We start from the raw sequence: 27539 nt of genomic DNA, 5'->3' as shown, positions 1-27539 counted from the left end.
AGGGTCCAGTGAACTTCCTGTCCACCTACCAAATTTCCTTACAGTCTGTTTTTTAATGTCCTCTGCAGTCTTTGACTTCCAAATTTCATATAAGCTGGGATTCTGTTTGCTGTTCACTCTGTTCTTCAGAAGATCAGCTAAGTGTCCCAGTTGGGTACCCGAGCAAGTGGGTTAAGCTGTCACCTACCTCACTGCCATCTTCCAACCTCCCCTTCCCCTTATTTTTGTATTATTATTTATTAATTATTGTATTGTTTATTTGTATTACAATGGTAAACCTACTTTTGCACAAACTCAGGTATGTAAGAATACACAAATTTATACTTCATATACTGTCCCCACCATATTATAAAGATACAATGTCCATTTATTGAGAAGTGAATTACATATTTATTACCGATTATTTAGGATTATGCTGAATTCACAGATGAAAAAATGAGCAAAGAAATGCCAATGGACATAAAGTATTTTGCTTTCCAAAAGCATTAATTTAAGCAATTGGTCTGTGGTTATCTATGTGCTGTAGCAGTGAAAGATCCCTAAAGACAATGCTTGTCTTCCATCCTTGTCATATTCAGTATGTTGTTGGCATTAACAAGTATTTGCCCCAAATGGCTCAACTGAGGATCTAGGAGACAGAAATATATGAAATGCAGTTAGTCATTGATAGGATCTGAGTGAAAAATCTTTATATTGCTTTGAGACTTATATGAATGGACACGGTTTCCTATTGTTTTGTGTATTTGTGTCCTGTTTCCCACCCCCACTCCAAGAGTGTGTGTGTGTGTGTGTGTGTGTGTGTAAACAGAGTTCTAGAAGTTAGAAATGTCAACTGGAATTGGTATATTCTCAGGAGCTGAGATAAAATATATCCTTTACCCTTGTGCAAAATCTGCAGTAGAATCTTCTGGTAATTAACAGCTTGATGAGATTAACTTAGATGATAGTTAACTTCAGAATGGTTTAATGTAACATATTTAGTTCTTTTTTGTATTTTTAAAATATTATTGTTTTTTAAAGATTTTATTTATTTCTAGAGAGGGAAGGGAGAGGGAAGAGAGGGAGAGAAACATCAATGTGAGAGAGATTCATTGATCAGTTGTCTTCTGCACAAGTCCCAACCTGGGACCTCGGCATGTGCCCTGAATGGAAATCAAACCAAAGACCTTTCACTTTGTGTGACAATGCCCAACCAAGTGAGCCACACTGGTCAGGGCTGTTCTCATGTTTTTAAAATACAAAGAAAAAATAAATAATAATACTACCAAGTTATTAATAGAAAACTTATCATTATGCAATTGATTAAAAGATATAAATATTTAAACTCATTATGTATAAAATGATAGATACTTCAGAGTAATAAAGCTGTGAAGGCAAATGATTGGCAATTATAATTAGTTGTAAAGATAATCCAGAAGCAAAGTAGTGGTTTAGCGACCTTGTTACAAACTTTTCTCTATAAGTGAAGATGTATGGCCTTCAGAGGCCTTTAATCATCAGTCACAGATACTTAAAGTTTTATATTTATCATAATTCTGTAATGTTGTTAGTAATGTTCATACAATTGCATTGAACTTACTAGAGCAGATAATGCATATGTTCATGCATCACTCTTGAGCTGTCTCTAGAGGAAAAGAGCAAGAGAGCGAAAGGAAGAAAGTGGAAGAGCATGAGCAGGATGATAAGAAAAATAAACCTCCTCATACTTACAGGCATACAAAAATTTCACATTCCTCACAGGTAACCTAACTCCCCAATTGACCATGACATTTCCTCCCAAATATTAAATGCCAAACTAGAAATCTGTTTCTGAAGCAATGTACATTAAAGAAAAATTGAGTCAAGAAGTTAAAGAGAAGAGAATTAATTACATTTAGCAAGGATCCCAATCCACTTAGATACTTACCAGGGTACTTAGTAGGTTTTAGTGTGGCATTTGTATTAAGCACTTGATTAAAATTAGGGTGAAGTAAATTATATAGATACTAGATGAATCATTATGAGGTCACAGAGAAGTACTGTAATATGATAACTGAAGCTGGGGGAAGTAAAGGCAAATTTACAACACAGTGGAAAGCAGACTTTTATTCTTTCAAGTCATCTTTCCAGCGAACATTGCCTAGATATCACATGCAATATGAAAAATGGGGCAGATTATTGAAGTACTCAACAGGAAGGCAAAATGATTTAAAATAATTTTTATGTGACTCTACCCATTTCTTCCATATCCCAAGAGAATACAAATACTTCTACATTGCTATGTCGGTACACTTGAGCTGGGAAGGGGAGGATAGACCCAGAGTGATGGTTTGCTTTTCCAGTGATCATACATGCTTGTAACAACCAACTGAGTAATCCAGCTGTGTGTATGCAGGCACGTGTGCACATGCCAAGACATCTGGCTTTGCCAATTGCTTTCTAGAATTTTCTGTCTATTATATTCCCTGAACTAGAGGGCAAACAAGGAGCATAATCACAAAAACAAAGATACATGAGGTTGTATAATTCTGAACAGCAGATGTTTTTCTGTTTCCTCTCAGGAGAAATAAAATACATCATGTTTAAATTACCAATTAAGATCGTGTTCGACTTTAAAACATTGTTTTACTCTATAAGGATTGTGAAAGAGTGTTGCAAGGGGAGATTGTGAAATGTCCTAGAACATGTTGAGAAAATAGTTGATGATGGGTTTTTCTGGTACTTTTGTCATATGACCCTCTACATGGAAGCACAATGTGGGTCTAAATGACTTCAACCGAATCAGCATAGAGCTGATTAAAAAATGTGTTCTTTTATCTGATAAGCATGAGATTAAGTAGATTGCCAGGTATCTTGGAGCTTTTGCTACAGCATTTTTAATTTTTAACATTGTCATATGGTAACCAGTTGCCAACCTCCCAGTCAAAAGACCCATGGTAAGTTTTTCAGGTTCCACGTAGAGTGTTGGGTAAGGGTAGGACTAGACGCTAGCTCAGGTTTATATGATACTTGAACTAGTCACAAGTGCTAGAGGCATAGAATATCAGGCTAAATTGCGTGCTTGGAGAACTCTGATATATTATGGATATATTACTTATATGTCAGTAAATATGGACATGGGTATAGTAATGTAACTAATCCTATATTCTAACTTCATTCTAAGGAAAGGCAATTCTTTCTGGGTATCAGCTCACAAAAGGGTGATTACTATTTCCTAGCGAGTGTGAAGAAACAGGCCTTCTTTTTTAGAATAAAATTTTGAAGATTTTATTAATTTATTTTTAGAGAGAAGGGAGGGCAGGGATAAAGAGGGGGAGATAAACATCAATATGTGGTTGCCTCTCACACACCCCCTACTGGGGACCTGGCCCACAACCCAGGCATGTGCCCTGACTAGAAATTGAACCATCAACTCTTTGGTTCACAGACTGGCACTCAACCTCTTGAGTGACACCAGCCAGGGCCAAGGGGACATTTTCAAAAGCCAAGAAATAGTGGCCCTTAGCTGGATTACTCAGTTGGTTGCAGTATCGTCCCATGCACCAAAAGGTTGTGGGTTTGATTTCTATTCAGGGTACACACCTAGGTTGCAGGTTTGATCCCCAGTTGAGATGAGTGTGGGAAACATGGGATGGATGTTTCTTTCTCCCTCACACTCTGTCTCTCTTTTCCCTTCCTCTCGCTTCCTTTCTCTCTTTCTAAAATCAATAAACACATGCACAGATGAGGATTAAAAAATACATAAATAAGATTTTCAGTCAAGATGGAGGCACAGGCAGACATGCTTTGCCTCCTTGCACAACCATAGAAAGAATTACAACCAGATCTATAAAACAAATAACACCCAAAACTGTCAGAAAATCGAACTGTATGGAAATTCAAACCAAAGGATTTAAAGAAGCCAGCCATCCAGATGGATAGGAAGGGCAGAGTTGTGGAGCCAGGATGGAGAGCAAAAGGTATGGTGCAGACAAGCAGCAGCAGCAGAACAGTTGGTCCCACATTCACATGAGGTGGATAAAAATTGGAAGGGATACATTAGGAGCAGGCGATTCCAGCCCAGGTTTCCAGTACTGAGAAGATAAACCCCATTACCTCTGACTGTAAAAACCAGTGAGGGTTGGGATGGCAGAAGAAACTGCTGGATTTTCACCGCTTTAAAGGGCCCACATGGGCTTAGAACACATGTAAACCCCATGGCAGCAGCTGGAAGGGCACCTATTGCATATGGGTGGTGGGAGAGCTGACTGGAAGCAGGGTGAGTGCCTGGAAGGTCTCTAGAAGCCAGGCAGTGGTACTGATCCCTCTCCCAGCCCCACCCCACCCACACACAGAGCCACAACACAATGAAATGGGTTGCCCCACCCTGGCAATTGCCTTAGGCTCCACCCCATACAATTTACAGGTGCCTTTTCTACATAGGCCACACTCCTAAGACAGGGAGTAAAAGCAGCTCTACCTAATACACAGAAATAAATACAGGGAGGCTGCCACATTGAAGTGACAAAGCAATATGGCCCAAATGAAGGAGCAGAACAAAACCCCAGAAAGAGAACGAAATGAAATGGAAATAACCAATCTAGCAGATGCAGAGTTCAAAACACTGGTAATCATCGTGCTTAAAAAAGTCATTGAGTAAGGCCAAAAAATAAAGGAAGAAATGAAGGTTACATTAAGTGAAGTAAAGAAAAATCCACAGGGAACCATCAGTGAAGTGAAGGAAGCCGGGATTCAAATCAGCAATTTGGAACAAAAGGAAGCAATATATATTCCACCAGAACAGAATGAAGTAATAAGAATTGAAAAAAAAAAAAAAAAAAAACTAGGTGAGTCTTAGGAACCTATAGGTCTACTTTAAACATACCAACATCCAAATCGTAGGAGTGGCAGAAAGAGAAGAAGAAAAGCAACAAATTGAAAACTCATTTAAAAAAAAATAATGAAAGAAAACTTGCCTAATCTGGCAAAGAAAATACACATGCAAGTCCAAGAAGCACAGAAAGTCCCAAAAAAGTTGTACCCAAAGAGGATCACACCAAAACATGTCATTAAAATGCCAAACATTAAAGATGAAGAGAGAATCTTAAAAGAAGCAAGAGAAAAAGAGTTACCTACAGGGGCGTTCCCATAAGGTGGTCAACTGATTTCTCAGAAGAAACTTTGCAGGCAAGAAGGGACTGGCAAGTATTCAATGGGATAAAAAGCAAGGGCCTACAACTAAGATTACTCTATCCAGCAAAGCTGGCATTTAGAATGGAAGGGCTGGTAAAGCACTTCCCAAAATAAAGCTAAAGGAATTCATCATCAAGCCCTTTATATGAAATGTTAAAGGGAATTACTTAAGAAAAAGGAGATCAAACTATGAACATTATAGTGACAATAAACTCACAACTATCAACAACTAGATCTAAAAAACAAAAACAAACTAAACAATCAACTAGAACAGGAACAGAATCACAGAAATGGAGATCACATGGAGGGTTATTAGAGAGGAGGTGGAGGGAGGAGAAAGGGGGAAAAGGTACAGGGAATAAGAAGCATAAATAGTAGGTAGAAAATAGACAGGGGGAAGTTAAGAATACTATGGGAAATGGAAAAGCCAAAGAACTTATATGCATGACCCATGGACATGAAGTAAGGGGAAGATTGCTGGAGAGAAGAGGGTAATGGTATAACCAATAAAATATATAATAACAGAACAGATCAGTGTTTGCTAGGGGTGAAGGGTATGCAAAAAGTTGACCACAAAGGGGCACAGAAAATTGTATGTGTGTGTGATGGGGGTGATGGAAATGTTCCATATTATGACTGTGGTGGTAGTTGCATAAACTTGGCAAACTATGCACTTGGCAAAATCCATAGAATTTTATACTTAAAAAAAAATAAAGTTTCTTGTGTGTTACTTACACTTCAGATTTTTCAAGTTTTTTTTAAAAAGCCAAGGCATTTAGTATGATAAATACATACGTACATACACACCAAGAAATTGTGAATATGTAGGCTGAGGTCAAGATAAAAAATGAAAAGAGTGAGCAAGGTAGAGTAGAAAGAAAAAGGGGCTCAAGAAATAGGAAGTATCACAATGAAAAGGAATATCTGTTGTCAAGTGCTGTATAACAAACCACTCCAAAGTTAATGACTTAAAACAATTATCCATTGTTCCGCATTCTGGAATGGCCTCAGCTGGGCAATTCTGCTCTCCTAAGGTCATTCATGCAGCTATGGTTTTCTCAAGGCTCTTCTAGAGCTAGATAGTCCAGGGTGGACTCACATGCCTGGTGGTTAGTTGGGACTGTCAGCCCAGCACTTGTAATTTCATGGTCTCTCCAGAAGGAAGTTCAGCCTTCTTATAAGACCAATGCAGTGTTCCAATAGGTCAGGAATGTAAACTGCACAGTCTCATGAGGCCTGGGTCAGAAGTCACATTGTACCACTGGTATTGCCTTCTAATGGTCAAAGCAAGTCACAAAGCCACTGTAGATTAAAGGGGTGGGGAAATAGTTGGAAGAAGCTGCACATATGTGTTCACATTTAATCATTCATATAACTTAAATGACTATGAAAATAATATCATGGCAAGCCTAGTGTACACTTAAGTGGAATTACTTTTAATGTCCACTATTTTACAGTACTTCTTGTGGAACCTCTGTTTAATATGTTTTAAATGTCTATATATATTTTATTCTTGAATCTCTATAAAGCTAATAGTCATGAGAAATATTTTTTATTTTAATCATTCAATAAACATTGATTACCTGTTGGTGTAAGGCACTGATTTCTCTGTTACTCTCAGATTTATCAGCAGCGTTAGATGTAAAGTGATTATTTGCTGCTTTATCATAATAATTGTTTAACTTTCTTTGTAAGTGCTTTACTAACTCTTGATAGAAAAAAAGATTAATTCCTATTATAACTATTCATCAAAAAATATAAAAAATGCCCTTCCCTATCAAACTTCTTCAATTCCCATCCCTCTACTGTCCCAGAGATTCAAATAGCATCACATGAAATTATAGCCGGATGAGAAGGGGGGAAAAACTAGTAAGGCTTATTCAAATTGCATTTCAAATATATAAAACATATCCTCTTCCCAAGAAATGAAATCTAGTAGAATATTAAATCAATAGTATTCATACTTAAATTATTTTATGTGATAGTTAACTATTATGTAGTATTTAAAACCAAAGTGATTCAATTGTCATTACAGTCAGCAAAATGAATTTTAAAAATGGTTGTTACTACCTTGTTTTTACTTTGATATAGAGTTTCCCTCTGAGGAGAGAGGAGACCAGAAATAAAATCATTGTACAAAATGCAGGGTTTCCACATCTCCACTTTCCACACCAATTTTAGTGTTGATGTTATTTCTCTATGGAGGCTCTCTGAAAGCTAAAATCTTAAATAAAAATCACTTAGGCCATGCCATTTTTACTGACTAGAAGTCAGTTTTCCTATAAAATGTACCACAAGATATTACTTTAATGGCTCTAGTTCAGGGGAGACCAGGCTCTCCAGACTATGTGAGCTTCAGCAGCAGCACTCCTTTAAGTGCAATACTAGTGGCTGTATGAATCATTGGGCTAACTCACTATTCACCTATTCATCTTAGAAAAGCAATTTTAAGTCTATTTGTAAAAGGAGTTTAGCCTTGACTGGTGTGGCTCAGTGGGCTGGGCATTGCCCTGCAAATAGAAAGGTCACCGGTTCAATCCCCAGTCAGGTCACATGCCTGGATTGTGGGTCAGGTCCCTGGTTGGGGGTATTCAGAAGGCAGTTGATCCATGTTTCTCTCACACACGGATGTTTCTCTCCCTCTCTTTCTCCTTCCCTTACCCTCTCTCTAAAAATAAATAAATAAATAAACCCTTTAAAAAATAAAAGGAAGTTAAAAAAGTCTTAAGAGAAAGTAAAATTTTAAAATCCACACAAAAATAATTTTACAACCCATTCAATTCCCTGAGTATTTAATGTGACCTAGTCTGTATCTAAGCATTCTGTACCTGAGTACAAGGGGAATAGCAAAGACATTGAAACAGTCTCAGTACTTGAGGTACTTGAATTTACTTGTGAGACGAACATGGTCACTTAATTATAGACTCAAGTTGGTATTGCAGGTTTTCCATGGGATAGCCTTCAATGGGCCTTTTCTGTGTTTCCCAGTACTTCCCTCATCTACCCCCAGTACTCCAGCCCCACTCAATGATACCTTTTTCTCTGACTATACCTTACATTTCCCACCTGTGTAGCTTTCCTCATCATTTTCACCCTACCCAGTCACTTTTTCAGGCTCATTTCAAACACAAATTACTTCATGATGACTTTCTTCCTGAATATATACACCACTACTACCCACTCCCTCCCAAATCAAATGTTCCTTTCCTTTTATCTCCTGATTCCTCTGTCATTGCACTCAATTCTTTGTGTAACAGTTGTCTCTGTATCCTTTCCCCATCAGCCACTGAATTGGAAATCTTAAAAGTGCAAACACTGATTTCCTCTATCTCCTCCAGTACTTAGCACTCAGTAAGAGGCAAAATGGCTATACAGTTGAATTAAAAATGAATGCAAGAAAAGATTCTTGCCATCTGTCAAAATGTGTACTGATGTTGGAGTAGAAGTAGTTTTTTTTCTTAGAACCTTAATAAAATATATATTCCCATAAAGTTAATCACTTGTCCAAAATGTAACAACTAAACTAACATTTACTCTGTGTTTGTTACTCTGCATAATCTGTTTATCATGTATGTGAAATTGCTTTATGTAGTCAAAATTATTGAATTAAATTTCCCCAGTAATTCCTAAGGGCTGTCAGCTACTCATTAAATCTTGATTTTCTGTCAAGAGGAATTAATAATTTTGCCTTTGAGTGAATTTAGAAGCAATGAGAAATTGAGCAGAAATATTTGACTACCCTCTCAGTGGTAAATTGGGTATCCAATTTCCAACTTAATGTTAACCAGTAAAAAAGAATAAATTGAATCCAGAAGCTGTTTTTGTCTTCTTTCTTAAAAAAGATTTTATGTACTTATTTTTAGAGAGGGAGAAGGGAGGGATAAAAGAGAGAAACATCAATGTGTGGTTGCCTCTCGAATTCCCCTTACTGGGGACCTGTCCTGCAACCCAGGCATGTGCCCTAGACTAGGAATTAAAGTAGCGACCCTTTGGTTCGCAGGCCAACACTCAATTCACTGAGCCACACCAGCCAGGTTTTGTTTTTTTCTTAATATTTCCTCCCCTTTTTAGCTGAGTTAAAATGAAAAGGTATAGTGCTTTCCCAGTGGTGGGGGAAATCTATTTTCATTAATTTTAGAGAAGTTTCTCAATTTCAAATGAGACCTAATGTATGGACAGTCTATATAGCTAAGCCTATAAGGTGATCCTCTGAAAACTAAAGGTAAATTTAGTATGATAACACAGAAATTGATTTGCATGAGATTTGAATAGTGTTTTTTCTACACTTGATCTTAGCCAAAAGGCCAAGAAGCGATGAATAGTGTTTTTTCTAAAGGCAAAGCATCCCTCTCCTCCCCCTAAAATGAATTTTATTGTCAAATACTGGTACTAACAATTACTGAAATCACAATTCAGTTTCTAAAAGCAAACTGCCCTATTATTGCCATGCAGATGTTAATTTATCTCAAACTAATAAAAATATAGATGTTAATTTTTAGTTTCTGCTACATGTAATCTGTACCTAACAGACTGAAAGTTCATTAAAATTAGAAAAGGTTGAGAGACATTCATAAATAGACTCGAAAACTTGTGGGTTTTATGTATTTTTTTCTCCAAACACTTTTTTTCTAACCAAAGTTACATCATGTACCATCCAGCAGTACATTTAGCTGTTACAGGGCTGCTGATAGATGCCCATCCACTATGCAGTACAAAATTATAATCACTTTCTCAGTGAGGAAATAAGGTGAATGTATTTCTATCTGTATTATGACTGCATGACCCCGTGTGTGTCACTCACTTCCACTGTTTTTCAAAATACCAGGGAGCAGTTTGCTTGAATTTAACTGTGTTTTTTTTTTCATGCTAGTCAAGAAGAAATAGTAACATACCTAACTCCAAATTATTTCTATTCACAATTTCATTCTACGATAATTGTTTATAGATATGGCTACATTCAAAGAATGAGGTCAAATGATGAGGACCCATGTCAGAAAAAGCCAAATGCCTGTGAATGCCTTATCTCTTCTCCTGGCTTCCCTTACTCTTGCTAGGGATCAGGGGCATCATCTCTCTGATCGATGGTAAAACTTGACAAGAAATTGACTTCTTTCTGGCTCACATATATTACTTTTTTAGCTCAAACTCCACTTAGGGTATGGAAGGTTTTCCCTGGTTAAGTTGAATAGACTTAGTCTACTAGATTTTGCTGTCCAAAAGCAAGACAATACAAATGTCAACAGCAGGACAAGATTAGTATAACAAGAAGTAATAAAAAGCCAGGAAATAAAAGTCAAAATGTAGATTATCATCTGTAGATAATTGAGAGTTATGAGCAAATTTCTAAGCTTTTACTTCGAAAGATGTTGAAGCATGACCAGCAAGCTGTTACTTTGCATCGGTACTGTTGATTGAATTTCTTCTCAAGCCTGTGCTTAAAATCAGCCTTTAGATTATATGTCAATAACCCTTGCTTCTTAGAAGTAATGCTAGCATCAGCATCTCCTTTGAGGGGGCTGCAGTTTTCCCAGGCCTCATGTCAGTTTACAGCATCCCAACCTTTGCACCCACACAATTTACATTTTTTTATCCATGTGGGGCAAGAACTGTCCCTCATTATTCTCCAAAGAATCTTTTCAGGATAGATGTAATCATCCCCATTTTATAGATGAAGCAGTATAGAGGCCCAGAGAAGATAAGTTGCCTACGGTCATACAGCTGCTAAGTGATAATTAGGAATTGACCACACCCCCTCAGGTATGCCTAATCCTGAATCCTTATGCCTTTGTGAGCTCTGTGTTGTCTCCCTATTTAAGAATCTTATTTATATAATTGCCCTCCATAAATATTTATCCTATTTGAACTGGGTTGCAGAAAGTTTAGCATCAATCCTTGTTAACTAGTGTCAGCTAAACAGTGCTGTTGGAAATGCTCAAATAGCCACTGCAACTAGTTCTAAATTCAAACCCATGCTCTAATACATGACAATAGAAACCACTCTCCTCCAGGAAAAAGAACTGACCTGAGGATGCCAGAGTGCTTTGTGTAATCCAAAACCAAACTCCCTATCCATTCATTCATTCATTCATTCATTCATTCATTCATTCATTCATAGCTTCTCTGTCTTTCCCACACACAATTTCGGATGGGCAAATAATTTTTAAGTCATTAAAATGCTTAAATATGTTTACTGATTTTAAAGGGAGAATAAGGGAAAGGGAGCGAGAAAGCAAGAGAGAGAGAAACGTCAATGTGAGAGAGAAACATTGATTGGTTGCCTCCCATATGCCCCCTGACCTGGGATCAAACCCACAGCCTAGGTAATTTTTTAATCTGGAGAATTTGTACCTTTGCCCTTGTTACATGGTAATACAACCTGCCTACAACAGTGTGACTCACTCTGTGTGAGTCTCCTTGAGGTCCTTTCTTGTGAATTTTCATTTTGTGCCTCCTTTTTTAATATGCTCTAAAGAGCAGGGATAGCCTGTAGCTAGAAGCATGGCATGTCTACATGGATCTGTGAGCCATGTTGTTTTTCTTAACCATGAGAAAGCATCACTACTTTGTGACATGGCCCAGTTTTCTAAGCTAATTTAATTGAATGTACAATGTTATGGGCATTGGGGATTAAATACAAGTCCACTTCTGTCCAAAGTTCACAATGCCTTTAAAGCAAAGTGATAATATTTGCTCATTTCTTGTGAATGTTTTTTTCTATATGCCATATTTCTATATGCCATTTAGAATTTTGCTTGGAGTCTCTGTGCAAGATGGTGCCTTAAAAATAAAAAAAAATCTGTAAAAAGACTACTGTAACTTGGTCTTGAATATGATCTGAATATGAACTGACCATAAATTCTCTAAACCTTTATGTTGTTTTGAAAGTTTTTTCTTGTCACAATAAGCACATGAAACATGGCCAAGAAAAGTACTAATTTACCTGCAAGTGCAAAAAGTAAATTCATATGTTTGTTATTTTTTAAAGAGAATTTATTTTGGAAATTTGCTGAGTCATTTCTACATTAAAGCCCATATCAAGAAACCTCCCCACTTATAAAATGATAGGTAGAGATTTCTCCAAGTACTGAGAAATTATTTTATCTAAATTTTAAAAGAAAAAGACACTCATTTAAAAGCATTTCTAACATACTATATTTTGTGATTTTAATATGCTTTTCATTTCAGTTGTTTGCTTTTCTTCACTTTACTGTGATCCAATTTACTGATAGGCTAATTTGCTAAATGGCTGCAGTATTTGAGTTTAATTTACTGTAAAGTAGTTGTTAGGAATTAAAGTTTCTGGTTAAAATTTGCCTTTCATATATTCTTGCATAAATATATATGTAAATGAGAAATCAAACCTAACTTTCAGAAATATTCAAAATATTCTATAGATTTTATTTGTGTATTTTGCAATAATTTTAGACTTACAAAGAAGTTACAAAAATAGCCCAAAGATTTTTATATGCTCTTTACCCAGATTCCCCAAATACTAATGTTTTATCACATTTGCTTTATCATTCTTTTTTATACACACTAACATGCACACATGCATTATTTTTTCTGAATGTTTGAGAATAAGTTGCAAAATGATGCCACTTTACCCCAAACACTTAAGTGTGTACTTCTCTAAAAGTAAAATATTCTTTTACATAACAACAGTAAATTTATCAACATTGGTAAGTGAACATTGATAAAATCCTATCTAATTTATAGACTTTACTCGAATTTCATCAATTCTCCCACTAACAGCCTTTATAACAAAAGAAATAATCCAAGAGCACATGTTGCATTTTGTTATAGTATCTTTTCAATCTCCTTTAATCTAGAACAGTTCCCATCCCCAAAATGTATAACCTGAATCTAATCATGAGGAAAAAGCAAACAGTTCCACATTCTGCAAAGGAACTTACCTCTACTCTTCAGAACCCAAAGTAATGCTTAACCATGTTGCTGAAGGAAGATTTCTTTTTGAAAGTTAAAGAAAAAACATTCTTAGACTACATTTTTATTTAAACATGGGATGGCCATTTCAAAAAATAACATTATGTAATAAGTTAGGGGAAATCCATCTTTTATATACATATTTCAGACAATTGTTTGTTCATTCTAGGCAACATTTCTTTCATGGGCTTTTTTTAAAAAGATTTTATTTATTTATTTTTAGAGAGAGGAAGAGAGGAAGAGAGGAAGAAAAATATCAACATGTGGTTGCCTCTTAGGCACCCCCCAAATGGGGACCTGGTCTGCAACCTAGGCATGTGCCCTGACTGGGAATTGAACTGGCAACCCTTTGGTTCACAGACCAGCACTCAATCCACTGAGCCACACCAGCCAGGGCTCTTCCATGGGCTTTTAAACTAAGAACATTAAACTGCTTGTGGAGTAGTTTTTTTTTCTAACTTTTGCCTCATGACCGTCTCCCACTACTATACCTGTGACAACAACAGTGAACTTTGAGCCTGTGATTCTAGAAGAGATCTACATGGCATGCAAAGTTCTTAAGAACCTTTCTTCTTAGGAGGGATATGTAAAGGAAACTGGGAAGCCTCATTTGCCCAAAAGAACTCCCACATATTCTCTCCCAATTCAGGTTGCATTTAGTTAAACAAGATGTTCCTGTAAATACAAATACCAATGAGACTATCTAATGCTTTCAGGATATCATAACTTCACAGTAATTATCCACTCTGACTACTTTCTGGTTTGAATAAATGGAATATTTCATTAAGGAGCAGGGAGAGCGGAAGAAGTAAAGTAGAACAAGGAGTATGTAGTGAAAGGGTCTCTTTCGCTCTTCACCTAGGGAATTACGAATAGCAAGAGGGCCCTGTATATCCACTAAGAGGCAGGGAAGGAGTATTCAAAAATAGGTAGAAGGCCAACTAATTTGCAGTTTTGCCTCATAACAGCAACCTAGGCAGCCCAGGCCTGGTTTCTAGTTTGACACAGCTGCAAATGATGATAATCAATATCTAACACTTTCTATTATATGACTGTTTTAATTTTGAAAATAAAATTTTCACTGTTATTCATTAAAGCAGGTGTATCATGGTAGGTTATTTTTTAAAATATTTTCTTTATAATTTGTTTAATCCCATGGCTATTTTTAGCAGACTTTAGGAAGATTTCTTAGTCTGATTATTCTTAAAGCATAGAGATTCCCATTCTGGCTATTCTATTGTACATATAACTTTCTCCCTAGGTAATTATTTAAAATCCCTATCTTCCTTCTCTTCATTGTCTAGAAATGACATTATGGAGGTAAAACAAATTATAGCGTGCCATCTGGAGAATTAGTCAAATGTTCCAAAGTTGTGTATGAAACATTTGACTTAGTATTTTGCAAAAGTAGCACTGGCCCAAATAAGTAGTGATCATGGCAAGAATATAGATTTAGGGGACTAATGTTAGTCCATACCTGTATGACTTTGATCTAATCAATAAGACTCTATAGACATCAGCAATCCCTCCTTGCATGAAATGAGGTCATTGAACTATGATTCCTACATTCTCTCCCTAGATGTGAACTTAATAGTTTTGAGTATAGTAGTACCCTCTTATTTGCAATTTCTCATTATGTGGCTTCAGTTATCTGTGGTCAAAAATATTACATGGAACATTCTAGAAATAAACAATTTATAAGGGTTTTTTTTTAAGAGAGAGGAGAAGGGAGAGAGACAGAGAGAGAGGATGAAAGGAAGAGAAACATCAGTGTGAGAAACATTGATCAGTTGCCTTTCTTATGCACCCCAACCATGGATGAACTCAAAACCTGGGCATATGCCCTGACCTGGAATGGAACCCATGACCTTCAGTTTATGGGATGGTGTCCAACCAGCTGAACCAGACAGGCCAGGACAATAATTCATAATTTTTAAGTTGGGTGTAGTTACGAGTAGCATGATGAAATCTCATTCCATCCCACTCCATCCTGCCTGCAACATGAATTATCTGTTTGTTCAGCATCTCCATGCTGTGTATGATAACCACTGATTAATTACTTAGTAGCTGCCTTGGTTATCGAATCAATGGTCATGATATCTCAGTACTTGTGACCCTATTTTACTTAATAATACCACATTCACATACCTTATATTGCAGTATATTGTTACAATTCTATTTTTTATATTTTTGTCTTAATTGACTAGGGTGATACTGGTTAACAAAATTATTTAGGTTTCTGGTGCACAATTCTACAACACATCATCTGTGCACTGTATTGTGTGTTCACCACCCCAAGTCAAGTCTTCATCCATCACCATTTACCCCCCCATTATTAGTTATTGTTAATTTCTTACTGTGCCTGATTCATGTATTAAACTTTATCATATATACATATATATAGAAAAAATAGTGTATATAAGGTTCAGTACTATCCATGGTTTCAGGCATTCACTGGGGGTCTTGGAATATTTCCTCCACAGAGAACTACTGTGTAGGAATTTACAAAGCCACTTAAGGGGGAATATTCTATTCATTTATTGATGAAGTATTTATTGAGTTTCTACTATATACTACATTGAATAGAAATGGAAAAGCTATATGCCTTAACCCTACTAAGTTCATTTGTTTGTACATATCTACAGAAAATAATGTGAAAAGGTTACATGTAAAATCAGGAAGTTAACATTGGAAATAGTTAATAAATTGAATCAGCAATTAACACAGCCTCAATTAAACAGTGGACTTCCAAATGGAATCATAACATTCAGAGGTAAATTATATTTGAGAATACATTCTCTTAGAAATAGGTTTTTATGTTCTGCACTGTCACCTCAAAATACAACATCTAATCCATTACACTTTTCACTCATTGCCATTTTCTTTTTGAAAGTACAAACTTCTTGGCGTAGCTCAGTGGATTGAGTGCGGGCTGGGAACCAAAGTGTCCAAGGTTAGATTCCCAGCCAGGGTACATGCCTGGGTTGTAGGCCATAACCCCCAGCAACCGCACATTGATCTCTCTCTCTCTCTCTATCTCTATCTCTATCTCTATCTCTATCTCTATCAATATCTCTATCTCTATCTCTATCTCCCTTCCCTCTCTAAAAAAATAAATAAAAAATCTTAAAAAAAAAGAAAGTACAAACTTCTTTCCTATAACATAAAGTGAAAAGAAAATCTCAGGATGGATAGACTTTGTTTTTATGGTAATACAACTCCATATGTAAAAGCAATATATATGTTCCTATCTTAAAAAACCAAAGAAAAAGAACTTCTAAGTCCTAGAATTATGAAAGGCTGGAAATAGTTGATTTCATAATCATTATTGTGTGTATTAGTTCGCTAGGGTTGCCATAACTAATACCACAGATTGGGTAGTGTAAATAACAGAAATGTACTTCCTCAAAAGTCTGGAGATTTATTTATTTTTGATATTTTATTTGTTCTTAGAGAGAGAGTAAGTGGGGTGGGGGGGATTACAACCCAGGCATGTGCCCTGATCAGGAATTGAACTGGTTACCTTTTTGCTTCTTAGGCCAGCACTTAATCCACTGAGCTACACCAGCCAGAAGAAGTCTGAAGCTTTAGAAGTGAAAGATAAAGGTGTTTACAAGTTTGGTGTTTTCTGTTGACTTTCTCTTTGGCTTTCACATGGTTGCCATCTCCTTGTGTCCTCACCTGGTCATTCCTTTGTGTTATCTATGTCCTAATCTCCTCTTCTTATAAGGACACTAGTCAAATTGGATTAGGGCACATCCTAACAACTACTTTTTAATTTAATGACTTTTTGGAAGGCCCTATGTTCAAATACAACCTCATTCTTGAGTAATAGGGTTTAGGGCTTTAACATAGGAATTTTAAGGGACACAATTCATCTCATAACACTTGCTTATTTTCATAACAATTAACATGGATTTATGTTATTCTTACTTTTGTACACTGAATATAATTTAATTTTTATTGTACAGTCGCCTTTTACATGTATCAGCTTATCACAGTGTGCCCTGGATGTGAAATGTATTGCTTCAAAATATATCCTAATTAAGATAATATTCACAATGTTCTCACAGCATTTGTTTTTTTCCTTGTTAAACATAACAGAGAATTGGATGCTGTTTATATGTTACAGATCAGACAATAAACCAAATATTTTACCATACTCTGTGTTGATAAGGATTTAGGGGATGGTGCATGGCAATGATAAATTTGTTTGCCCTTAATTTGAAGACTCCCTTAAAAACAAACACCATGGCCATTTTACTTGGCATATTATATATACAGCAGTGTTTAAAGCTGAAATAAAAGTTCTTAGAGGGAAAGTATTCAAGTCAATTGTGGCCCGTTGCTGAAATACAAAATAGCAACTTTTGACATTGTACCAAATCCTTCATTCTGTTCTCTGTCTGACTCTAAAACACTTTATGTAATGAATAGGTTAAAACAAATGGTTGGGAAAATGGAAAGGTAAAAGTGTTTTAAGGAAGTAAGATAAAGCATAAGGCCTAACTCCAGCTATATACAATAGACTATACGGGTATGGTACCAGACAGCCTGAGTTTGTGTCTTGATATTTTCCACTCATTTAACTGTACTTTTTTGTACCTCAGTTTTTTTCATTTATAAAAGGGGGTAAATAATGATATCTTAATACATGCTTGATATGATTATTAATAAAGTAATTTATATAAGGTATTAGGCACAGAGACTACATATAGTAAATTCTCAACAATTTCTAGTTATATTTTAGTGTATGTGTATATATGTACATATGTACCTGTGTTTGTATGTACTTGTACATATATTATCCATTTACATACATATTATGTACACATACTAAAGTTCATTTGTATATTATCCAGCCTCTGTTTGGTATACTGCTGTTATATATAGTCCAACTAATGGCTAGTTCTCCTTTCATAGTGGATAAACTAGCAGGGATATAGATGTTGTCAGTGGAAATCAGGCTTTTCTATGGGATCATGAGGAAATCATTTCAAGGACCCATGCATGGAAGATTGTGATGTGGCAAGTTTCATTTGGGTGGAAATAGAAGCTCACCCTGGGATTCCAATATCCTATCTCTATTCATTCCACCATGAAACAACTCCAACCATGTCCTCAACAAGCCCAAAACAAAAGCCAGTGTCCAGAATTTCTGCATCATATTAAAGCTTAGTCCTTTGGAACCCATGCCATCTGCTGCAGGCCCCACTAGCTGCTAGATTCACATGGTTGCATACTCCCAGGTGAGAGAGCATGTGCATAAATGCATGGGATGATTGTGTGTGTGTGTGTGTGTGTGTGAGAGAGAGAGAGAGAGAGAGAGAGAGAGAGAGAGAGAGAGAGAGAGAGAGAGAGAGAATGCCTTTGTTCCCCTGGGATTATATATCTCAGGCTTGGAAAAGACCAGAAGCTTTTTCAAAATAACCGATGAACTTACCAAGCTTTCATGGGCTTTTTGATGGGTCCACCCCCTAGTTAGATTGGCAGGCCTCTATGGTCATGCACCTTCCCCTGTGCCCCTGAACAATCTGGTACTGGAGGGTGGACAGTGCTCCTGAGGAGATTTCCTGTGCTCTTAGGATTAAGTCTCCTTGGCAGCAGTTCCCTGGAGTGTGTGAATGAGTCCATAAATGCTATAGCTTCCTGACTAGGCAAATGGGTTTATGCTCCCCACTTTATTAATCTCAATGTCTAAGTGCATTTGCTCCCCTGTCTTATTAGTAATTAGCTAACTACCTATAGTAACATAGGAGTTGGTGAAACCAGTCTTAAATGGAACATCTTTCTGTAATTAGACATATCTAGTGATTAATTGTCTCACAGACACTATCTCTAACCTATAGGGAAATTGTTGCACAGAATCCAAATCCCTTCCATCCACTCCTCTAAGTGTTGAGAAATCTGTTGATAACATATAAAGCCATATAAATGTGCCTAAGTTTTTCTTTAGTCTACTTATGACCTTTATGTTTGACTCATTTTTAAGCTCTCAGAAGGCTGAGACTACAAAGGTTCCTCATATAACTTCAAGGATACCTGATATAAGTTTTCTTACAACTTAGACACTGAAGAAATTATGAAGTCTAATGAGAACCTGCAACTAACCCATAATTTAATAAACTGCAAAACTTAAGATGTTTCTTGCTCTGGACCCATGTTAGTCTAAAAGTTTCGAGAAATCACTGAAAGGCAAGAAAGAATAGTGGTTTCTACATGGACTACAGAGAATAAGCTACCTGGATTTGAATCCTAGCTCTGCAGCTTAATAATTATATGACTTGAGCAAGTTGTTTGACCTCTCTGTGCCACATTTTCCTTATTTATAAAACGGAGATAATCAAATTATATCAAAATGTGTGAATTTTGGGATAGCCACTTTAATATTGAAGATGAAAGAAAATATACAACATTTTTGGCATATTATGCTTTATTATTTCAAGAAAGATAAAAAAAACAAGTGAAATGCAAACAAAAAAAAGATCTCTACAGTGTATGGAGAAGGTGCTGTGACTGATAAAACATGTCAAAAGTGGTTTCTGAAGTTTCATGCTGGAGATTTGTCATTGGACAATACTCCATGGCCAGGTAGACCAGTTGAAGTTGATAGTAATCCAACTGAGACATTAATTGAGAACAATCAACATTATACCACATGGGAGATAGCCGACATACTCAAAATATCCAAGCCAATAAAGTTATTGGTAAAAATGAAAAATGTCTTTTATTTTACAGAAAAACTACATACAGACATTTTGGCTAACACAATAGTCCTGGCACAAAGTAAATGATAGCACTTACTCTAAGTGTCTGTGACATAAAATCAAATATCTGGCATCTCCTAGCTACTTAAAACAGTGGTTCAAAAACTAGTATATTCCACATAGGTCTTCCACACCATAATCTACTATAAACCTAGTTGAGATCTCCCAATTAGGTAGCTGTAGGTCTTTCAGAAATTTCATTGGGGTTCATGTGCAGACTGAATATTATAAATTGGTTTCAACTAACTTTCCCTGAAGAGATTTAAAAAGCAGAGTGGTAGGACATTTGCTATGTGTTTCTTTGATGTTTTACAGTCTGTGTTTGTAGTGCCTACATCATTAATAGATATCTCTTTCTGCACTTATACTCTGTCATTACTCATCCCTGTTTTGACTTTAACTTGCCAATGGAAGAAAGGAAGAATATGGTTCTCCTTGTATTCTAGTGCTTCTTTATGGTCATAGCTTTATGGCCATTTCTAAGCCAACTAAGATATAGCTGCAGGCCCATTGAATCTTAATTATTCAGAAATTCTTTTCTATTCTTTTTTAGTCTCTATTTGATTTGCTTTCACTTGGATATTTATTGTTTGTATCCTTCTACTGATTTGGGGCATTGTTTGTTCTTCTTTTCATAGTTCCTTTAAGTGTAAGTTTGATTATATATTTGAGATTTTTCTTTTTCTTGAGGTAGACCTGATCACTACAAAATTTCTTCTTGTAACTGCTTTTGCTGCATCCCATAGATTTTAGAATATTGTATTTTCATTTTTATTGTCTGAAGGTATTTTTTAAATTTTCACTTTGATTTCTTTTTTGACCTATTATTTGTTTAGTAGCATGTTATTTAGCCTTTAAGTATATGGGGTTTTTTTCTAGTGTTCTTTTTGTGTTCTAGTTTCATACCACTGTAGTCAGAAAAGACTTCTGTTCTGATTTCAGTCTTGTTAAATTTATTGAGACTTGTTTTGTGGCCTAACTTATGATCTCTTCTGGAGGACAGTTCATGTGCACTTGAAAACAATGTGTCTTCTGTATATATCTATTAACTACATACAATAGAATATTATTCAGCCATTAAAAAGAATGAAGTCTTGCCATTTGTGACATGAATGGACCTAAAGGGTGTTATACTAAGTGAAATAAGTAAGACCAAGAAAACACATACTGCATGATTTCACTTATACATGGAATCTAAAAACAAAACAAATAAATTACAAAGCATGAAAGAAACAGACTCATAAACACAGAGAAGAAACTGATAGGTGCCACCAGGGAGGAGATTGGGTGAAGAGCGAAATAAGTGAAATGGTTTAAAAGGTACAAACTTCCAGTTATAAAATGACTAAGTCATGGGGATGTAATGTACAGCATAGTAAATGTAGTAAATAATATCATAATAACTTTGGTGACATAATTACCAAGTTATTGTGATAATTATCTCATAAGGTATATAAATGTTGAATCACTATGTTGTACATGTAAAAATAATATAAAATAGTCAACTATGCTTTAATAAATAAAAATGAAGAGCAAATGCAGTTTTTGTTTTCCTCCAATTTTGTTTTACTCTTCAGCTCTTAAGCGAGGGAGATAAAAAGAGAGAGCCAACTACAAACATGAGAGTTGAAATATTTTCATGAAAATATCATTATAATGAATGCAATAGACTATATTTTAATAAGAGTGAGTATAAAAGAAAGCTTTGTTAGGAAAATTAGAAACAGAGATGAACAAAATGACTTCAGATAAAAAACAAGCAACACAATGTCAGTGTAGGAACCAGACATTAAGTTAGAAAAGGAATTTTTAAATTATAAACATGAATAAAAGGTGATTTTATTTTTATTTCACAAAAGTGTACTATAAACAATAAATTTTCATATATAACTGTAGGCAGTGATTATGTTTGTATAGCAAAGGCCATATTAATGAAATGGCTAGAGTAATATCTTACCCAGTTTTATATATGGGCCCACTGTGTGCATTACTATAATTTTTGTTGGAAACTTACACTGAAATAGGTTTTATAAGAAACAGCAATAATAGCTACAATTCCCGTTATTTGACCATTCTACCATAGACTGGGGAACATTAATATGTGAGTTCTACAATAATATGACACATTTTAGAGCACAAGACGCCAGCCAAACCTTCAAAGACAATTTCTTACCATAGAAAAACAATTTCATCGGTTCCTTCATGATTCTAAATCTTTCACCTGTGGCTTTGAGATCTCTGCTCTGTTCCCAGTGGGATGATGGTAGGGAGAAGCAGTCATTTTTCTATGAGTTTTATGTCTGTTTTGTCCCCTCCCTGTAGCCAGAATAATCTTGGAAATAAATATGTGTGGAAGTTGTAAAGAGACTCTCCAAATGCTGACTGAGACTCTTACTTGGGAGAGAAGGATGGATGTTTTGGAGAATGCACTGGACATAGATCTTTTACCAAGCCAAAAAAAAAAATCTAATTAAGAGGATGAACGTTAAGTCATTTATCTCCATTTATTTATTCATTCAATACAACTGTATTGGGTGCTGTATTAGTTTTCTAGGGTTGCCATAACATATTACCATAAACTGGGTTACTTAAAGCTCCAGAAATTCATTCTCACTAGAGGCTAGAAGTTTGAAATCAGAGTGTAAGCAAGGCTGGTTCCTTTGGGAGTTTTGAGGGAAAATCTGTTCCATGTCTCACTTTTTGCTTCTGGTGGTTTCCAGCAATCCCTGGCATTCCTTGGCCTATAACTGCATCACTCTAATTTCTGCATCTGTTGGCATATGAATATGACCTCCTTCCCTCTGTGTGTCCTCTATGTCTCTGTGTTGCCAAATCCCTCCGAATAAGAACAAAAGTCACTGGACTTAAGGTCCATTCACATCCAATATGGCCTCATCCTGATGTTATTACATCTGCAAGTAACTTATTTACAAAGAGGGTCACATTCACAGATACTGCAGGTTAACACAACAGCATATCATTTTAGAGGACACAGTTCAACCCACAATAGGTGCCTTCATTTTACCAAATACAATGCTAGATGCTGGGCATAGAAAGATGAATAATTTATACTTTCTGCTTTCAAGGACCTAACTCTGGTGGTATACCTAAATATATAATTATAATATAATGGCATAAATAATATATGTCTCAACAAAATGCTGTGGGAATACTGAAATGGTTGACTAACACTATCTTAGTTGACCAAACAAGCTATATTATGGAGCTGCCTTGTGAGGCATAGGATAAAGGATATTGGAGTTCTTGGGTGAATTCATGATTGTGACTGTGCAAAGGATATTCAGAAGAAAATCAATAATGTGTATAAAAATATGATGTCATGAAAAGACCTAGAATCCTTCAAGAAAAGCAAGGCATTTATCTAACTGGACTGCAGATTTAGTTGCAGGGACTGGTGAAATACATAGGAGAAAATGAACAGGGTGGTAATTGGTAGTGGGCCTTTTATTTCATGCCAAAGAATATGATCTTTATAATAGTATATACTAGAAAGCCTCTACTAATACCCTTGTGGAAACTTTTTAATTCTTAAAGTGTAAACCTATGGATTTAAGTAGTATCCTAAAATGAAATGAAACAGTAGGTAATAAATCATCTTGCAAAATTGGAAAGGCCATTCAACTCAGAGAAAATTATTTGAATCATAGAATAATTTTAAGGAAATGCATTTTTATTTATGTTAGTATGATCAGGAACTCCTACTAAGTTAACAAGATTCAGTCATTCAAACCATTGTCTCACAGAGGTCCTTAAAGACTCAATTTTAGTGAACAAATATGGCTAAAGTGTAAGTACCATATTGATTGTTTATATATAAATTGATGCTTTTAAAGTACTTGAAGGGATTTGAAAAGTTTGTTCTCTAAAGCATTTCAAATATTCTCCTCATAATCTTATTTATACTATTAATTTTAGATTATCTATGGGGAAGGAGTTTGCTAAACAAAGGTAAACTTTGATCCCACTCCCTGGGTAACAGATGAATTCTGAGTTACTCATTTTTTCTTTATTCAGCATGTATATATTGCTTAACATCTGTAAACCAGATCTATCCTAAATGGCAGGGGTTCAAAGTCATGAGAGGAACCATTACTACCCTTGTCTTACTGACAGTCTAGTTGGGGAGACCAAGGTGGCAACAAATAACCACATTAAAACTTGTTGAGTTGTATAATGGTGGCTTATACGTTTTGCTGGGTGAATACAGTAGAAGAATAATCCAGTTCTTTGTCAGAGAAGAGAAGCAGACTGTCAGAGGAGAATTATATTTAGGTTGAACTTGGAAGGATAAAAAGTATTTTTTCTAGTAAACAAGGAGGCCCGACTGTGTAGTCAGTATCCTACTATTGGGCACAGCTCTTTAAAATGGTGGGAGAAATGAAGGCTATGCCACACTCTCAGAAGTACAAGAAATTGAAAGTAAATGCCTTGACATACAGGTGTGAATGGGCAAGGTAAGAGATGAAAGTAAGGAGTTGAACTGCAGCCCAGATCTGTTCTAATACAAAGGCATTTGAACTTTTATATGTTATAGGATCCACTTTTTTATATATCTGTTATAAGATCCACTATTTTATATATATGTTATATACATGTGATATATATTGTTGTATACATATATATATAATATATAAGTGTATATACACACATATATATTATTGCATACATATATATGTAATTATATGTGTTACAAGTTTTAAGCAGAAGAGGACCATGTTCAAATTTGGGTTTTAGAAAGAGACCTCTGGGAGCAATTTGGGAGACTAAAGCAATGGTTTTAAAACACTTTTTCTTTTATTCAGAGAGCACTTTTCCATATAAAATCTTACATGTAACCAAAGTAGATAAAAGATAAGAATGGTACTTTATTAGAATAAAAGTATGTATTCAAATGTAGAGCATCTATTTATTATGAGGTCTATGAATACAGACTGCTTCAAACTAAAAAGTATGAAGTCGGGTGTTATAGATTGTAGCTCCTGTGTTACATCAAATTCATCATCAAAATTGCGTTTGAGGCCCATAAGAGCAAAGTTTCTGTATGTAAAAATAAACATAACTTTTGTCAGCCAGAAGCTTTGTGGCAGGCCCAAGTTAGGCATTAAAGATACAAAGCTATAGACAAGTCCTCAAGTGGCCTTCAGTTTAACCTGTATGAACCCCAGAGGGCTACTGTAGTAAATGCATTAATACCTATTTAGCTCTTCTGTACCTCTTCTGTATGTCCTCCATGGCCATGAGGGTAAATCTTTTTTCTTTAAATTTTTGAAATATATAATCTTTATTAAATTTTTTCCTTTACCATTTAGTCCCCTTATACTTTCCACCCTAAATAAAGCACCAACCTGTTTTCTTTTTTCGCTCAATCCCTCCACCACCTAACCTTCCCCCACTAGCTGTCATCTGTTCTCCATCTGTGAGTCTGTCTGTTTTGTTTGTTAGTTCAATTTGTTCGTTAGATTCCACATATGAGTGAAATCATATGGTATTTGTCCTTTTCTCACTGGTTTATTTCACTTAACATAATTTCTCCAGGTCCATCCATACAGTAGCAAAGGGTAAAATTTTCTTTTCTTTTTTTTTTTTTCACTCAAGTAGAATTCCATTATGTGAATGTGCCATAGTTGTTTTATCCACTCATCTATCGATGGACACTTGGGCTGCTTCTATATCTTGACAATTGTAAATAATGTTGCAATGAACAGAGAGCTGCTTCTGTTCTTTCAAATTAGTGTTTTGGGTTCCTTCAGATACATTCCCAGAAGTGGGGTTGCTGAGTCAAAAGGCAGATCCATTTTCAATTTTTTTTATTTTATTTTAATTGTTGTTGCAGTACAATTTTCTACCTTTTACTCCCTCCCCACCCACCCACCCAGCCCTCCCATTTCCACCTGCCCCTAGTTTTTATCCATGTGTCCTTTGTACTCGTTCCCGTAAACCCTTCCACTTTTCCCCTGAAATTCCCCTGAAATTCCCTCTCCTCTACCCTCTGCACTCTGTCAGTCTGTTCTTTATTTCAGTGTCTTTAGTTATATTTTGCTTGTTTCTTTGTATTGTTGTTTAGGTTCCTGTTAAAGGTGAGACCATATGGTATTTGTCTTTTACTGCCTGGCTTATTTTGCTTAGGATAATACTTTACAGTTGCATCCATGATGTTGCAAAGGGTAGGAGCTCCTTCCTTCTTCCTGCTGCATAGAATTCCATTGTGTAAATGTACCATAGTTTTTTGATCCATTCATTTACTGATGGGCATCTAGGTTGCTTCCAACACTTGGCTATTGTAAATTGTGCTGCTATGAACATTGGGGTGCATAGGTTCTTTTGGATTGGTGTTTTAGGGTTCTTAGGATATAATCCTAGCAGTGGAATTGCTGGGTCAAAAGGCAGATCCATTTTTAGTTTTCTTAGAAAACTCCATACTGTTTTTCATGGTGGCTGTACCAGTCTTCAATCCCACCAACAGTGTACTAGGGTCCCCTTTTCACCACAACCTCTCCTACACTTGTGGTTTGTTGCTTTGTTTATGATGGCCATTCTGACTGGTGTGAAGTGGTATCTCCTTGTGGTTTTAATTTGCATCTCTCTGATAGCTAGCAATATTGAATGTCTTTTCATGTGTTTCCGAATCTTCTGTATGTCCTCCATGGAGAAGTGTGTTCAAGTCCTTTGCCCATTTTTTAATTGGGTTGCTTGTCTTCTTAGAGTGGAGTTGTGTAAGTTCTTTATATATTTTGGAGATTAAGCCCTTGTCTGAGATATCATTGGCAAATATGTTTTCCCATACATTTGGTTCTCTTTTTATTTTAATACTGTTTTCTTTAGCTGTACAAAAGGTATTAATTTTGATGAGATCCCATTTGTTTCTTTTTTCCTTTATGTCACTTGCTCTGGGGGACATATCACTAAAAATGTTGCTGTGTGAAATATCTGAGATTTTCCTGCCTATGTTTTCCTCTAGGACTTTAATTGGGCATGGCTTATATTTAAGTCCTTTATCCACCTTGAATTTATTTTTGTGTAAGGTGTAAGTTGGTGCTCGAGTTTCATTTTTTTTTTGCACATGGCTGTCCAGTTTTCTCAACACCATTTGTTGAAGAGACTGTTTTTACTCCATTTTATGTTGCTGCCCCCTTTGTCAAATATTAATTGACCGTAAAGACTTAGGTTTATTTCTGAGTTCTCTGTACTGTTCCATTGGTCCATGTGCCTGTTTTTATGCCAATACCAGGCTGTTTTGATTACAGTGACCTTGTAATACAGTTTGGTATCAGGTATTATGATCCCTCCTACTTTGCTTTTCTTTCTCAAAATTGCAGCAGCTATTCAGGGTCGTTTATGGTTCCATATAAATTTTGAAGTATTTGTTCTATGTCTGTAAAATATGCCATTGGTATTTTAATAGGTATTGCATTGAGTCTGTAAATTGGTTTGGGGGGTATGGACATTTTGATGATGTTAATTCTTCCAATCCATGAACACAGTATTAGCTTCCATTCGTTTGTGTTTTCCTCAATTTCTTTCTTCAGCGTTGTGTAGTTTTCTGAGTACAGGTCTTTTACCTCCTTGGCTAGATTTATTCCTACATATATTATTTTTCTTGTTGCTATATCAAATGGGATTTTTTTCTTGATTTCTGTTTCTGCTGTTTCATTGTTG

General features: G+C 35.8%; 1 protein-coding gene and 1 pseudogene across 2 annotated transcripts in view; one reads left to right on the top strand and one right to left on the bottom strand.

Annotated features, from left to right (window-relative positions):
* The window catches only part of DIAPH2 (diaphanous related formin 2), an 881199-nt gene that overhangs the window by 799898 nt on the left and 53762 nt on the right, over positions 1 to 27539 (top strand). The window lies entirely within an intron of this gene.
* On the bottom strand, positions 9348 to 9467 carry LOC123805250 (annotated as a pseudogene).

The sequence above is a fragment of the Phyllostomus hastatus genome, unplaced genomic scaffold, assembly GCF_019186645.2.
Source record: "Phyllostomus hastatus isolate PE091 unplaced genomic scaffold, TTU_PhHast_1.1 phas_scaffold_28, whole genome shotgun sequence".
In the NCBI taxonomy this organism is placed as follows: Eukaryota; Metazoa; Chordata; class Mammalia; order Chiroptera; family Phyllostomidae; genus Phyllostomus; species Phyllostomus hastatus.
The sequence above is the reverse complement of the archived record's forward strand: the minus strand, read 5'-3'. Positions and strand labels throughout refer to the sequence as shown.